Source organism: Orcinus orca, chromosome X (assembly GCF_937001465.1).
Source record: "Orcinus orca chromosome X, mOrcOrc1.1, whole genome shotgun sequence".
In the NCBI taxonomy this organism is placed as follows: domain Eukaryota; kingdom Metazoa; phylum Chordata; class Mammalia; order Artiodactyla; family Delphinidae; genus Orcinus; species Orcinus orca.
Window position 1 is genome coordinate 36363332 of NC_064580.1, and position 16467 is coordinate 36379798.

A 16467-nucleotide genomic window follows, 5' to 3' on the forward strand; every position below is an offset into this window, starting at 1 on the left:
GCTCCCCGCTGGTTTCTCCTTCTGGATGACTCCGCCCTCCCGGGGCAACTCCCCAGGCTCTCCTCCGTCCTTCCCTCACTCCTGCTTATGCAAATCCCTAACCACCGAAGACCAGCTTGATTAGGGGCTGACTGTGTGCCCGGGGCCCTGCCAAGTGCTTATCTGCATCCCCTCATTTCATCCTCCCGACTGACGCTTCAAGGCGGGCACCTCGTTATCCCCACTTTACAGATGAGGAAACTGAGGCACGGAGCTGTGAGAGGATGAGCAGCCTGCATTATGGCCTAGCCTAGTTAGTCCTCTCCCGGCCTCCCCAGCCCTCCGAGAGCTGTCCGGCCATGGATTCCTGAGGTGCTTACACATGTGTATCGTTCACTTGGGCACGTGCTGCCTGTTCATCAATTTGCTCTCCTGGACCGGCATCACGAGGCCTGTGGACCATTTCTCGCCCTCAGCACGGTGTTGGGCACGGAGGAGCGCAATAATGTGAGCTCTGGGGGCTAAAGTGTTGCATGGCTGTGCGGCTCTGAGCCTTACCCCGCCCTGCTCTGAACAACACGGTCGCCCAATGTGAGGTGAGGCTAGTGGCGGTGATGAAGAAGGTGAGAGAGCCCCAGGAGGAAAAGCAGGAGGACCAGAGGAAGCAGCGTCCTCAGACTGCCAAACACAGGTCCCGCCGTCTTTTTCCAGAATAAGGGTCCATGGGAGAGCACCTCAGGGAGAGCACCAGGCCACCTTCCCAAAAGGCAGCAGCTCACTGGAGCAGACGCATAAGGGCTCCTCCCTCTTCTGTCCTGCCTTCCCTGTTGGGCAAATCCTACCCACTCTGGCACCAACTGGAACCCAGCCTCCCTCTTAACGCTGCCTTATCCGGAGGCACCCTTGAAGGCGGCTCTGGAAGGCAAGCCATCCCCCATCTTCCCCCGGCAGCCCGGGAGCTGGCCCAATGGTCTCCCTTTGACCTCTCCTCAGCCCCCGACTCTCTCCCGACCTGGGGGCGAAGAAAGCAAGGGCAGAGACGGGACCCACTTCTGAACAAGGGAAGGAGGAACAGTGCCGCCAAGAGCCACTCCCTCTGACTGCTTTCTATTCACAGCTGCTACTCAGTTCCCCATCCCAACACGTGTGGGCCTCCCAAGGGACCCACACCAGGGCATCTGTCCTGGAGACATCGTGTCCTCAGCCGGGTGTTCCCATCTGGAGCCCAAGAAGGTTCCAGTTGAGCCCAGGCACTTGGTTGGGGCTGATACGGGGTCTCAGGGGACCACGGGAGACCTTGTGCACCCAACAACCCCCATCAGGGAATCAGAAAGTACCTCACGGCTGCCCTGTACTAACTAACCCAAGGCACTAGAAATGACTGGAAACTGAGAAAGAGGGAGTTCCCTGGTGGTCCAGTGGTTAGGACTTGGCGTTTTCACTGCCGGGGCCCAGTTTCAATCCTTGGTCGGGAAACTAAGATCCCGCCAAAAAAAAAAGAAACTGAGAAAGGCTGTCCCTTCACCCCATCCTTACAGCCCAGTAGACATGAACAAAAGCAACTGGAAACCTGGCACCTGGCACTGACTTTGCCCTGGGAGCTCCTGGGCCTCAAACTAGAAGAAGAGGAATTCACATTTGTCCAGCACTTCAAAGATATCTCACTTAATCCTGATCACAACCCCATCAGATACCGTGGCAGTTTTAAACAGGTCCGTGGGTCGTTTGACACTCTTCCCATCAAGAGGTGGGGGCGATGCTCCCACTCCTAGAAATCTGGGTGGGCTCGTGACTGCTCTGAATGCAACAGAAGTGATGCCGTGACACTTCTAAGGCCAAGTCAGAAAAAGCCATGCAGTTTCCTCCTGGCTTTCTGGGGCACCCGTTCTGGGACAAGTCAAAAAGAAGGCATGGCCATGCTGGGGAGTCACAGGTAGACGCCCCGGTTTACAGCCCAGCTGAGGTCCCAGACAATGGCCAGCAAAAACTGCTAGCCGCGTGGGCGTGCCATTTTGGACATCCCTCAGATGGCTGCACCCCCTGTTGATATCTGACTGTAACTCCCAAAGAGAACCACCCAGCTGAGCCCTTCCAAGAACTCCTGACCCACAGAATTGTGACCAAAATAAAACAGTCGTTTTAAGGGGCAAAGTAATTTGTTGATAAATTACCAACAAATCTGGGGTCATTTTTGCACCAAACCCAGATCCATAGTGAGGTTCCCACTTCACAGAAGAGGAAACTGAGGCTCAGAGGGGTTGAGTACCTTGTCCACGGTCACACGCCTGGTAAGTGGAAGAGTTAAGACTCAAACTCTGCCTCTCTAAATCCCAACCGTCTATCACAGCCCCTCGTCACACGCCCCCTGACATTTTCTCACTTCCTAGAAGGGAACATTCTTTTCAGAATCAATTAGTTTCCAAACCTGGCTGTGCATCCGCGTCAACTGTGGTGAGAGGTGAAGATAGAGATTTCCAGGTCCCACCCCAGGTCTAAGGAGTAAGGCCAGGACACTGCATTCTACGCTGACACCCCAGGTGATACTGAAACCATTGGTGAGTGAACCAACCAGCAGGCCCTGCTCTTCAGCCAGGTTATCATAGACAATTAGAGGGGACCAGCAAGCTTTTCTTCAAAATATACCCAGTGTCAGGACATCACTCAGCATATGTGCTCATCTGAGTCAATTGAGACTTTCTTGATCTTACCATCTGAGTCTTCTCCGGCCCCACACAACTAAGAGACAGAACCTAACGGTCATGTATCTGATCAATAAGCACATCGTGGGCAACTGGTGTGTGACGACACCTTGCTAGACAACGTGGTCCCTCCAAGAACTTACAAGTGAGCTGAGGAGATAAGGTGTAACCGAACAAACAAAGGATAAGTTTTGTGGCTGTGACGATAAGCACAAAGGCACCTGGGAGATTTCGACTTAAAGGTAGTCTGGGAGGGCTCTATGGAGGAGGTGTGCCTGGAGCTGGGCGTCAAGGTGAGCAAGGAGATCACTCCAGGTGGGGGATCCAGGAGCTGAGCCTCCCTCAGGGAGCAGAGGGGGCAAGAGGGTGTGGGTGGGCAGTGGGAAGCCTGGGGCTGCCGGGCAGGTGTGCTTGTGTCATATGGAAACCACTGTAGAGCAGGTCCAGATTGGTGGCGGTCGGGGGGGTAGGAGTGGGAATTTGAGGCTCGATCCAGATTTTTCTTTTCTCAGTTTCCAAAAGCTACTGTCATTAAAGATCAAGGACCACATTTCAGCTTTTCCTGAAAAGTAAAAGAAAACCAATGTGCTTTTATTTCCCAGGGCATCAGCTAACATCTTCCCCCGGATGGTTTTTCGGGAGACACTTGGGAGAATTTTCAAGGAAGAAAAATCCTTTGTTTCTGCCCTTCAGGAGCTTGAAACCTCATAGGGTCCACCAGAATGCCTAAAAGGAAAGAGAAAATTCCAAGTGCTGGCAAGGAGAATTCTCCTATTCAGTTCTGGGAATATAAATTGGCGTGACCCCCTTGGAAAAGGTTTGGCGCCATCTATGAAAGCCGAACACAGGCCCAGCGACTCAGCTTGTGGGTATAGAGACACCCGGCAGAAACGTGTCCATCTATTCACTAGAAGGCATGTACGTAAGTGTTCATAGTGGCACTATTGGGAATAGCCCCAAAGCAAAACTACCCAAGTACCCATCAACAGGAGAATAGCAGAGAAATAAAATGTGGTGTATTCATACCATGGAACAGTACACAGCAAAGAGAACGAGTGAACCACCAGCACACACTATGGGTGGATCTTATAAGCAAGAGGAACCAGACACACAAAAATTTCATATTGTAGATTCCGTTTCTATGAAGTACCAAATCAGGCAACGCTAATCACGCTATTAGAAGTTAGGTTAGCAGTTATCTCTGAGGCCATAGTACTTGGAAGGGGGCACGAGATGATGTCTGGGGTGCTGGTGATGTTTCCTGATCTGGGTACTGGATATATATGGGTGTGTTCATCAAGCCCGATGCTAATGATCTGTGTGCTTTTCTGTACAGCTATCTTGCGTCAATAAAAACGAAATCATCACCACTGTCATCATCGTCTAATGGGGAATGAGGGCAGAAGGCGCAGAAGGGCCTCTGGGATAGAGTTGCGAAGAGATTTACACGGAGAGTGACAAAGAAACAAAGCCGAGGGACGTTCCGACGTGGATAAGTTCAAGATGGACCCAGTTAAATCAAGCAAAGTTGTCAGTGAAATCAGAGAGCGAGTTGCAGTTGCAGGAGTGCCCGACACGCTCCATCATGGTGGCTGGTCTAGGAGGCGATTACATCCAGCTGGTCCCCTCTCCAGACCTAGGCTAGGATTAGTTACAGACGATGGATCAGCTCACACACTTTTGGAGACAGGAGGCAGAATTCCCCCAAATAAGAGATGGTCTGCATCCTCATGGGGCCCCACCATTAACCATCTGCCCCGACACTCCATCCTCTCTGCTTGCAAGATGTAAATCTTGATGCTGCTACCTTGAATTTTTAGACAGTGGATTCCTTTGATTGGAATCACTTTGGGCAAAGGTGATTATACTCCATTAGCTGTCGGAATCAATTGAACAGCGAGCTTTCCTTTCTAAAGGGAAGGGCCAGTTTCCAGTACTTTGCTTACTGCAGAGCCCTGGAGGAATTCATTGAAGGGAGGCCCGATTTTAAACATCATCACTTTCTGAAGAGACATTAGGCATCCCTCCCACATTATTCAAGGATGGCATGAGAAAGGCAGGGCAGGACTGGGGGGAAAGGAGCTGTAAGGAAGAGCTGCAATCTTCGACCTATTCCCTTAAACAATCAATGCATGAAGGCCTGTCCTAGACAGCCAGTGAGACTAGCTAGAATGTCTACTTGGTAGTAGAGTGAGGTCCAGTGGTGACACTTCCTGGGTCTTACTCCAGATTTGTGTCCCTCCAAGACATGCTCAGAGGCCAGCAAGGACACTTGCTAGGTCTCGGGTCTCCTGTGGTTTTTCCCACCTACACCCCCATCCTTACGTAGGAAACCCAGGCAAGAAGAAAAGTCTCCATCATGGTGTTCTTTTTCAGCATTGGGATGGCCTGTGATCCATCTTCCCAGGTTTCCTGAGGTTGGCGGCCATGATTCAGAAGCGTCTGGACCCATAATAAACCACCTCAGGGACGTGAATGTGTAATTATTGCATGGATTTAATGTAATCTAAAACAGAGGATTCCAGCAAAGGCGGTCATATCATTTCATATACGTATTTGTATATATAAATGTCTTAGCTAGAGATACATAGTTTTGGTTTGAACCATCTGTTTCAGATTGCATTACTGTTCCCAAATCTTCATCCCGCCCTATAGCCACGCCCTTTGCCACGTGACATTACAGTCCATCCCTCTAGAGGTGGAGTGGCCCCCCCACACCCCACTGATGTCAGGCCACGAATGTCCTTTGGCCAGTGGAATGTAAGCAGAAGTAACAGTGTACAAGCTCTGAGTCTAGGACTTGAGTCACTGCATTTCTACTCTACCCTCTTGCACTTCTGCTATTGCCAGGAGGCCGTGTCCCAGGTAGCCCGCTCGTCCTTGGAGGATGAGAGACCCAATGGAGCAGACTGGACCCAACCCACACTTGCGGTCAAGCCCAGTCGGGCACAGTCTAACCACAGGGGATCCATAGACACGGATGTGATAACTAAATGCTTACTGATGTCAACTACTAAGTCTGGGGGTCGTAGCTCGTTATACAGCATAATTGCAGCAAGTGTGGACTGATACACCACCTGGGCACTTTAGTCCATCAATGCACAATCTACCATCTAAAAGAACATCTCATCTCTCCCTTACCCCCTGTTTTTTTTGACCGTGCTGTGCAGCGTGTGCATTTCAGTCCCAGAGCAGGGACTGAACCCACACCCCCTGCATTGGAAGCGTGGAGTCTTAACCACTGGACCGCCAGGGAAGTCCCTCCCCTTACCCTTCTTAATTCTTCATAGATTTATTATAACCTGAAATGTTTTATATATATATATATATATATAGCTCATGCACTTATTGTTTCTCAAGTAAAACAAAGTTTCATGATGGCCAAGATACTGTTTTGTTCCCTGCTATAAACGCCCAAAGCCCTAGTAGGTGCGTGCTAGGTGATACATAATTATGTGCGGAATGGGTGGAGAGTCCTTTTTGCCTTCGATTAATATGCCTCTTGTCTAATTTGTGTTCCTTTGTGAGGCTCAACGACTTGGTGATAGGCAAAGTTGAGGAAGAAGAAAACACTTTGTGCAGAAAAAAAAAAATCTGTGAGCAGGAGATCACCGGATACTCTCCCCGATGAGGGGTGAGGGCTTTTTTCCCTCAAGGAGCCGCTCCCCGTGGTTAGGGCGCTCAGAAACCGCAGCAGGCCTCCAGAACTGTGACAAGTCAGCAGGTGGCTTGGCCAGTGCCGTCCGATGGGACCACGACACTGCAAAATTCCTGTGGCCCATCTCAGGGGCCGTCCTCAGCCTTAGGAGGTTTCTGTGTGTCAGTTCACTGGGGGGAACTTCAAAGGGACTGATGTGGCTTCCAAGAGCCATCAGGACATTTGACTCCCTGGCATTGGGCCAGCATCACACGTTAATTAAATTATATGGCAGAAACACCACAATGTCAAGGTCAGACACTACAGCCGTCAAAGCCGAGCATTAGGTGCGGTATTTTATAGCACAGAGCAAAGTATACCTTTAAACAAATTTCCTTATTTTTCCCGTGTCGTCTGTTGCCTCTGGTTCTTCAGACATCTGCCGTTCGACGCTGCCCATGTGAAGAGCATCGGACAACTTTGTCTGAGGGTCCTTAAGACCCTCTCTGGCTTGTCAGATGCGGGGGTCGGGGGTGGTTCCTGGAATCGTACCCACTTGCCCCGTCTGACCCTCAACTTGGGCCTGAAACGGGCCTTTGTGAGCCAGGAACTCCCCGAGGGAGAAGGATGTATTCTTCCTGGCTTTGTCCCGAAAGTAAACGCTAGTTCTTTCTTCGAAGATGGTTCTATCAGCAGGGAAGCAACTAGCCAGGCTAGAAAATGGGGAGGGGAAAAAAAAAAAAAAAAGGCTTTCCCTCCAAATGGCTTTTTAATAAGCACGGCTAGAAACTCTTCATGAGTGTGGAAACTGTCCAGGGGAAGCCCCGGCTCCGAGCAGAGCTGAGCCAGGGCAATTCTCTCAGGCTGGGAAGGATTATGAAGCCACATTCTGGGTTTCGTCCGGCCTCTCTCGCGGTTACTGATGAAAACTAGGAGGCCATGAACTCGGCCAGATGACTCACGTGCAATCACCGAAGCAAAGCTGATACCAAATGTGTTTGTCTCGTCTCCCCAATACCTGTTAAGCACCTTCTATATGCCAGGCATTATTTTACTTGCTTTATCTCCATCAACTAACTTAATTCTCCCAACATGATGAAATCTGTTGTTTGGTCTCCCCCCACTTTTATAGACAAGCAAAGTGAGGCACTGAGAGCCATTGCCCAAGGCCACACTGAGAGCAATTGCCTAAGGCCACGCAGCTGGTCAAGTGGCCGAGCCAGGTTTGGAAGGAACCAGGGCAGCCTGGCTGCGCCCTACCAGCTACTGTGTTGTCTTCGCTATTGAATCCCGCAAACCTCCCACGAGCTAAGAGCAGTAATAAGGTGCTGGGGGCTATAAGGGGAGCACCCTGTACAAGCAACGTATCCATGAGGGCCTAAGTAACATTTTAAGATAAAGTTAAATTAATTCAGATCTTTGAAGGGGTTTTGAATTCTTTCCAAGGGTAGGAGTGTTGAATAAATATAGTGCTTTCAAAAACCTGTGTTCATTGTACTTGTTCTTTACATTTTTTTGTGGGTTTGGGATTTTTTTTTCAAAATAAAATTTAAATGTTTTTAAAAAGAATAAGCTTTGGGCTTCCTTGGTGGCACAGTGGTTAAGAATCTGCTTGTTAATGCAGGGAACATGGGTTCGAGCCCTGGTCCGAGATCCCACATGCCGCGAAGAAACTAAGCCCGTGTGCCACAACTACCGAGCCTGCGCTCTAGAGCCCGCGAGCCACTACTGAGCCCTTGTGCCGCAACTACCGAAGCCCACGCGCCTAGAGCCCGCGCTCTGCAACAAGAGAAGCCACCGCAATGAGAAGTCCACGCACAGCAACGAAGAGCAGCCCCCGCTCGCCGCAAGTAGAGAAAGCCCGCACGCAGCAATGAAGACCGAACACAGCCAAAGATAAGTAAATAAAACAAATAAATTAAAAATAAATAAATAAAATGAATTAGATTTAATAGACTATCTTGGGGGACTTCCCTGGTGGTCCAGTGGTTAAGATTCCATGCTTCCACTGCAGGGGGCACGGGTTCGATTCCTGGTCAGGGAACTAAGATCCCACATGCTGCGGGGCGAGGCCAAAATTTTTCTAAAAAAGAAAATAGACTGTGTTGGGGAGGGTAAGCAAGAAACCGGGAGCGGTGATTGCCTATAGAGAGGCAGCCTGGGTGGCTGAAGAACGGTGTGGTGGGACTGCGGAGAGGCGCCCCTTGATATTCTCGGAATTTTGTGCCACAGGCAGGTGTTATCCGTAGCATCTGCCGTGCACGTGACATCGTCTGGGTGGAACCTCAGGAAATAGAGCGCAGAACTCCCGGTTCCCAAGTCCCTATCCAGCAGGCTGGCTGCTCAGAGTGTGGGGAGATCTTTGGTTATCCAGCTGTAAGTGGAAAGTGGGCAGAAACACTCCATCCACTCTTTGGCCGGCTTTAGGTGCTGTGAGCACAGAGAGGCTTTCAGCCGCGTGGGGCTTAAGTGTCTCGGGGAGACTGTAGGTTCTCTAAGGAGGGGCCCAGAGCCCGGTAGCCTCGAGTCTCCCCCAGCCACCCCCAACAGTCTCAAGCACCGTGCTCAACAGACAGAGGGGGCTCTATGGAGTGCTTGTGGAATGAATGAGCCGCGCTCACCTTCGGACAGGGTCCATCTGGCCCGATACTCTCCCCGTGACATGAAGGGGTACCTCTTGGGGCCTGGATGTCACACTTATCGCGAGTTAGCAGTGCTTCCCAGCCATGACACACATAGAACGTGATGATATTTTTATGACGCACGAGGGTAAACAGCGACCAAGTGTTCACAACCACCGCACTTGGCTGCTCAAGGCCTGAAGCTACCCTCACCCCTGCCAGACCCACCAGGCCGCCCCGAGGGTCTGGGCCACTGGCAACCCCGTCACTCTTGGCAAGCTCTGGGTGGACGGCTGCAGGGGCCATCCGCTGGCTGTCTGCAGCTAGCCACCTAGATGAGGAGAGGGCGGGCCGAGGGCACTGCTACGGGGCAGCAGGCTTTCCTGGGGTTCGGGCTAGGTGCGAGGGTGTGCCCCGGGCTGGGGGGCGACGTGGGCCTGAGTGGTGGGCTGGACGGGGCAGGCTGCCAGCTCCAGCTGGCCCGCAGCCAGGAAGTCTGACTGAACTTGGGCCAGCCCTGTTGGCCCACAGACTCTGTAAGCTGAACTGCTCCAGCGCTCCTGGGCCTTTGTTTTCGCTTCCCCACCGCTCTCCCTTAGTGTTTAGGAATGTGCTTTGAAGGTTCCAGCGTGTTTCGCCTCTGCTTAGAGAAACCAAGAGCAGAGGCTGGGCGGAGGCCAGATGGCTGCAAGGAGGGCACCTGTGATCACACTGCGAGCGCCCCAAGGGGCAGGTGGAATCCAGAGGGCGCAGAGCGGGGGGGGGGGGGGGGGGGCACTTAAGCCAGCCCCCTTTCTCTGCTGGAAGACTGTTTCCAATGCTACACCTTGGAGAGTCTCGGGTTTATTTTGTTAAGGGAGGCGGTATTCCCTTACCAGCTCCCCCAGAGAGCCTCCATTTATCCAGGAGCTTTTGGGGGGCAAGCTACACTCTCGTATTTGTCCAGAGCAAGAGAGAGAGCTGCAGGTAGTGCTCGAGCTAGAAAAGTTGCCTCCTCCATTCGCACGAGACTCACTTTCCCGGCCTGCCTTGGGCAAAGCTGGCAGGCCCTCCGACGACAGCGTAGTGAGAGGCCCTGGTCCAGATGGCCTCTCTCGCACCTCCATCCCTGGGAGAGTGGCCTCATGTCCAGGCTGCCCTCCCGTAAACCTCGCTGTGGCCCTTCGAGTGGCCAGCTTCCTTCTTCCCTCGCCCACCGTCCTTCATGGCCTGTGTTACCCCCTACTCACCTGCTCGGGCCTTTGAGGGCTCCTAGCACTGTGGTCTCGTAGGCCCAGCACAGCGCTTTGCACACAGCAAGCGCTTAACAAACGCTATGTGACAAAAATACCTGGGCTCTGCAGTGACCAAGATCACCCTGGGTCCCTCTCTAACCAGAAGTCCTCTTCCTCCTCTGATTCCCAAAGCAGGGAGCTCTGGGCTCTGGTCCTACTTTTGCCACTGATGTGTCACCTTGAGCTAGCGTTGTCACGCTCTGAACCGATTTCCTCAGCTGGACTAAATGGGGGCTCAGTCAAAGCCCTGGCGGCTACGCTCTGAGATCTGCGCGCACTCCTGTTTTCCCAGCTGTTGCTTTAAGCCCCGGTGTGGCCATTTCCGTCCTGCCAGGGCTCCGGTCTTAGTGGGGTCCCTGGCCTTCAGCAGAGGATGCTTCCTCTGCTTTTCCACGGTCCGTTTAGCTTCACAACCTACACACCTGGTCCTTGGGCTCCTGACACGTCTGCTCCTCTCTGCCCTCACAGCCATTTATACAGCTCCGGCTCCCACGTGCGACGGGGCCGTGGCACATGAGCAATGACTCCAATGCCACAAGGGCACCCGAGTCATTTTTCTGCAGCTAGCGTTGTCTGTTTGGAGCTACGGAAGACCTCCCTCCTGCCTGGCGGTGACACAGGCCCTGTTTAGTTATGTGTGGGCTCTGGACTTTTTTTTTTTCTTCCTCATTTCCATGTCTCCTTGATTTCAGCACGAGAGTTAAATGTGCCCTCAGACGCTCTGCTGAGGACAAACAGAGAGTGACCCGAGGGATCCCTTCCTGTCTCTCTCAGAAGATTCACTTTCTCTGCCCAGGTAATGACCGCCTCCCCCCCACCCCAGCCCACCCCAGCTTCCTCTCAGCCTTCGTATATTTAGTGCACGTCGCCCTGGATAGAGTTTAATTAGGCACCAATGCACCCAGGGGCAAGGACCCAGGACCCCTCTCGGGCTGAGCAAATGGGGCCCAGCCCAGGCACAGGAGCCTGCAGCCAGCCTCCCCCCTGGCTGGTAAGCGATGGGCTGCCAGCAGGTAGAGGAGGCTGTCCATTCTCAGCTAATGATCGCCTTAGGCGGCGAGCTGCAGGGTGCGGCCAGGGACAATTGTATGGACCAGTTTAACAGGGCTGAGGGGGGAGGACTGGCAGAAGGAAAGCTCGGTGCGTGTGTGTGCTTGCGTGTGCTTGCGTGTGTGTGTGTGTGTGTGTGTGTGTGTGTGTGTGTGTGTCCTGGTCTCTTTTCTCTCTCCTCCCCGCTGCCTTTCCCTCGTTCTTACTCTCGCTTTCGGTTTTCTGTTCTGTTTCTAGCCCACGCGAGTCGAAATTAGAAAGGTCTCTGCATTCATTTATCTGTTTTAATAAAGACAGCATTTTTAAGCAGCGTATTTGCAGCAATTGAGTGCTGAACTAAACACCAAGCCAACTAAACGTGTTAGGGGGAAATGGAAAGTCAGTTTACAAGAAACATATAATGAATACGTTCTCTGACTTTCCCTAAGCCTTTGTCTGGCTGAGGACAAGACAGAGGGACCATAATCAACTTTAAGAAAATGAAAGATGGTACCGAGGCAAAAGGAGAACAAAAACGTTTGGAGTAGGAAACGGTCCTCGAGAGGGGATTCTTGAGTTAATAATAAATGTTTTAAAAAATGAATCTTTTCTTGCCTTATTTTTAGTCAACAGCCATTTTCTCCTTCTAACTACAAAGGCTCCAGAAGGCGCTAGTTTGTACTGTACCTGTTCACAGTCACTGAAGCCGAGACCTGGAGGGGGTAGGGAGAAGGTGGTACAAGGCACCGGCAGGAGATGCACGGGACTTTCCAGAGGCTGATATACCCGGGATAATGGACATTACTATTGCACAACACCAGAATCTTCACGTGGCCTGACTTCCAATAAACTGTTCCCCTCCTCACCCCTTGGAGAAAGTGAAATGAGACATTAGACTTTCAATAATCTCATAGGGTGATGATCAGTCAAAACCCAGAGGAGAAGTCCAATTTATAGAAACTGTATCTGCTTCATTGGGCGGCTGAAACCAGGGAGCTGATAAGAACACTGTGCTCGCCTTTGATGTGTGAAGTTGCCCCGGAATGACAAATGCCAAAAAAAAAAAAAAAAAAAAACCCAAACACTGCCTGTACACATGGGGGCTTTTCAAAGGGAGAGGGTGCTCGGGAGAGGCCCATGCCGCTGCAGATCACTGTAGCGACCACATGTACGGGCCACGTAAAAACGATTTCTTTTTATTATCTTTTGGCTATTTTAAGTCGGCCTTTCCATCTTTCCTGTTTGTATTATCGCAAATGAAGTTTATTTGCTGAATTAACTTTTAATGGATCCCCTACTTTATTCTTCAAAGTTGGCTTCCAGGACTTGGGCCTTTTTAGTCCGGACTCCCTCTCGCCTTTGTGACCAGCTCTCACCCCTCACCCCCATTCCAATCCTGGAGGTGAAGGGCTCTGCCTCTGTTAACTCCTTGCCTGCTGGTGTCTTTTCTCTGTAGCTACTAATCACCTCCTTTTGATCATTGCCAAGTTCTCAGGTTGAAGGAAGGAGAAAGGACCTCTTGACCATACTGGCTGGCTTTCCACATGAGCCTGAAAATGTCGACAAATTTGAAACATCTGCCGGTCTGCTTTGGTCTGATTGCTAAAATATGCCGACCCCAAGCCCCCTCCCCCCCGCCCCTTTTAATCTGTTTCATATTCACAAATTAAGCATTTAGTCTGGGTAATAAATCAGGGCGGTTTACGAGGCTCACACGAGACAAACAAGCGAGTAGGGCGCAACACAAGCCCCTGGAAGCTGCGTGCGCGGAGCTGCCAGGAGTCGGGAGCTCCACGCGCTCGAACGCGGAGAGCAGCCCTGGCGCGCCCTGACATGCCGCCAGCACCCACACTTTGGCTGGTCCCCGAGCGGGCGGAGCGGACGGGTGCAGAGGAGCAGCCCCAGCCTGGGCCCACACCCTCCAACCTTCCGCGCGAACCCGCGGCGCCCGGCCCGCCCCAGCTCTGGGCAACTCGGCGCCCCCGCCCCGCCAGGGAGGGGCCACTGGCAAAGGCGACAGCCTCAGCCGGCACACACCCTGTGGTGGGCCCATTAAGCCTCTCCCAGCCGAGAAGCCCAGAAAGCTGGATGCCCCTCCCCCACCTCTTCCATCCGGCTGGGCTCAGCCTTAAAGATCCCAGGCCCGCAGTCGCAAGCAGTACGAAGGATCCCCCTCCACCTCCACGAGTGACCTCCACTGAGCCTGGGATCGAGGCACCGCCACCTCCCCCCGCAATCTCCCCGCGTTGCCTCCTCCCAGGTTTTGGTCCCAGCAGCCACAAAGCTACTTTCCGATTCAAAGGGGGGGGCGCGGGGGAAGGGCTCTCTTTTAGAGTGCATCAAGGCTTAAGAGAGGCATGGGGAGGGGAGCAAAGGCACAAACGGGGCTCAGGGCCCCGCTGCAGAGACCCCCGTCCGGGCTTTAGCGACCACCCAAACTCAGGGGGCTTCAACCTGTGCGTTTCCCGCCCTCCCCTGTGCATCAGGGAGAAGCGGACCTGGACCAGGGGTCTCGGACCAGTCCCAGCCTAGAACCTCGGGAGACCCTGAAGGGGAGAGTGGCTCCAGGTCACCTCGTCCGAGCCTCCGTCGCCGTGCCATGCTCAAGTTCCCTATCGATTGGCGTTCTCAAACACTATCGTGGGACGCGGCGGCAGAGAACGGAGGGCGGGAAATCGGGAAGCCGGAACCTGCAGCCCACCCCGGACCAGGGCGGGGGGGGGAGGAATAGGAACAATTCCCCCATCTCGCAACACAGTACACGCATCGCCCTTCCTCTCTTCTCCCAGCACACATTCCGACTGCGAAAGCCATTACCGCCGGCGCGCGAGAGACTTTTTAAATATTTACAGCCCGCTCTCCGCACGGTAGCCTGATCCATCTTGTGGGCGCGGAGGCGGGGCGCGGGGCTCAGCTCCGGGGGAGGTGCGGAGCTGGGGCGGGGGGCTACAGCCGCCTCCCCCCGCGGCCCGCGGGTCCGCCCGGAGCTCCCCACCTTGTCCTCCCCACCAGGTGGGGAGGGGCCGGAGACTGCGCGCAGCGAGCCCGGGGCCCTGCCAGGGCCTGAGCAGGCGGGGGGCAGCGTCCGGGAGGAGGGAGGGCCGGGAGGCTGATTTAAAGGTTCTCACCGGGAAGCGAGCGAGGCACAGACCTGAGAGCCGCCGCGCGGTGAAATCCGAGGAGCTCTCTTGGCGAGGAGGGGCTGTCAGAGGCCATTTATCTCTCGCCAGAGTGGAGGCTCGGCTCCCACACCGCCCGCGAGTAACAATGGCAGCGATCAGCAGCTCTGCACGCGCTTCAGTGCATGAATGGATTGCGGAAGATGCCTGAGCTCCTCTCGGCTCAGGCGGCTCTCGGAGCGCCCCCTCCCCGCCCGCCGCCCCCGCCCCGCCGGCCTCCTCCGGCCGGAGAACGCGCGGTGCGCCTCTGGGTTCGCGAGTCCGGTCACTCTCACCCCGACCCCCCGCCGCCCTTCCCCCTGCCGCCGTTCCCAGGGCCCTGGCACCTTGCCACCGCGAGTCATTAGGGGCTGAAACTTGACACAAGCCTTCCAGACGCAGACACCCCCGCCAGCCCCCTTCCCCCTTCGCTCCCCTCGCAGCAAGTTTACTTTCAAGGAGTTGGACGGTGTTTCCGCCTCAGAGACCGGCCGCGCACGGGTCCCAGGGGGAGGGGGCGGGCTCGGAAGGGTGTCTTCACCTGTCCCGGGGCCTAGGGTGTTCACAGGCCCCCGGCTGGCCCCCAGCCCCAGCGTCCAAGGCCCGCGCCCCCTCCTCCTCCCTTTGTGGCGGCTAATCCACCGAGAGTCCCTGCGATCCGCACATGCACACGCAGTTCGGGCACCGCCACCGGACCCACACGTCCGGCCAACTTTCGGGTCAGCGGCATAGCCGTGTACTCAAATTCTCAGAGGCTTACAGTCTCGAGAGTTCGCAGAACGCCACAGACGGCGCGAGGTCGGCCGCAGAAGTGGTTCCCTTTAACTCTGCAACGTAGGTCTCATAAAAGTCCCCCTCCAGTTGCTGCCTAGGGCTGGGAGCAACGAGGAGCGCAGTGAGGGATACTCCGAGCCCTCTTGGGTTTGCTTTCGGGGAGCTAAACCAGAACCTCGGCATGTTTCAGTCCCGGAGGTCGCCGAGCCCCGGACGCTGCAGCCTGGGGCGGGGGAGGGGGCGCCAGGGGTGCGCACTCGCTGCGATCCGAGGGCAGTGCCAAGTAGCCCGCGAGAAGAGGCCGAGCTGAGCCTGGGTTGAGGGAAGGCGGTCACACACGTGCGCAAAGAGCGAGGCAGCGTAAAAGCTGAGACGCACTCGGGGAGGCAGAGCGCGACCGGCCGACCCAGGAGACTGGCGAGGGCAGGCGAGAAGTTGGCAGCGAAACAAAGCGGGAGGAGAGAGCCAGGGAGGCTCAGCCGCAGACCCGGAAACGCAGGCAGCAGCAGATGCCCGAGCCCCGACGCGGAGGCGTGCGCAGCCAGGCCCTGCCTGGCGTCCCCCGATTTGCGCGCCCAGGGAAGCCGACGCGGACTCCCGGCAGGGCCTACTGCCAGAGCTGGTCTCTGTTGGGCCTGGGCTGGCTCGGCGAGTCAGCTTGGACCTTCCCAGCAGATGGTGGGGTCCACGGAGTGGGCTTAAATGATAGGTACCCCTCTGGTCCCCGCCCCTCCCTGACCCCCGGACAAAGGTATGGGTTTGAGGAGCTCCGCACTTTCTCAAGGCAAGAGTGAAGCCCTCGAGTCTCCACCCTGGGGGGGGGGGCTCTGGCAACTGTTTATCTGACTTGGAGGCGCTGGGAGGCCGCCACCCTCGACAGAATTGACATTCCAGCTTCCCGGTCGCAAGACCCCTACGGCAAAGCCCACGCCCTGACTTTCCAACAATCGGGAATCAAGACTGGACTTCCCGCAAGGAGGAACAGCGTCATGTGAGAAGAGACCGCAACCCGGGGCAGCAAGCCGCGGAGCGCGCCTCTCCTCGAATGAAGCTGAGCGCTTTCCCGCGGCTGTTGGCTTGGCGGCACACTGGCTGTACCCACCCCCACCGCGTGCGCACACACACACACACACACACACACACACACACACACACACACGTCGTTCTCGCCCTTCCTGTCTCCCTGCTGGGCGTCCTCGAAACTTAACTGCACAGCCTGAGTGCAGAGCCCCGGCGGAGTGGGGAGCCCGGGAGACCAAGCGGAGGTGGCCAAAGGAGAGGAGGAGAGGGCCCGTA

At 54.7% G+C, this 16467-nt stretch overlaps 1 protein-coding gene across 2 annotated transcripts in view; it reads right to left on the bottom strand.

Moving 5' to 3' along the window:
• BCOR (BCL6 corepressor) overlaps positions 1-14531 on the bottom strand; it is an 86862-nt gene extending 72331 nt beyond the window's left edge. The window contains exon 1 of one of the 2 annotated variants that reach the window (XM_033408510.2): positions 14391-14531. The gene's annotated coding sequence lies outside the window, so the exon portion shown is untranslated. Of the gene's footprint in view, positions 1-14367 lie in introns of both variants that reach the window. The other variant, XM_033408511.2, reaches the window with a different exon arrangement.
• Between the last annotated feature and the right edge of the window lie 1936 nt (positions 14532-16467).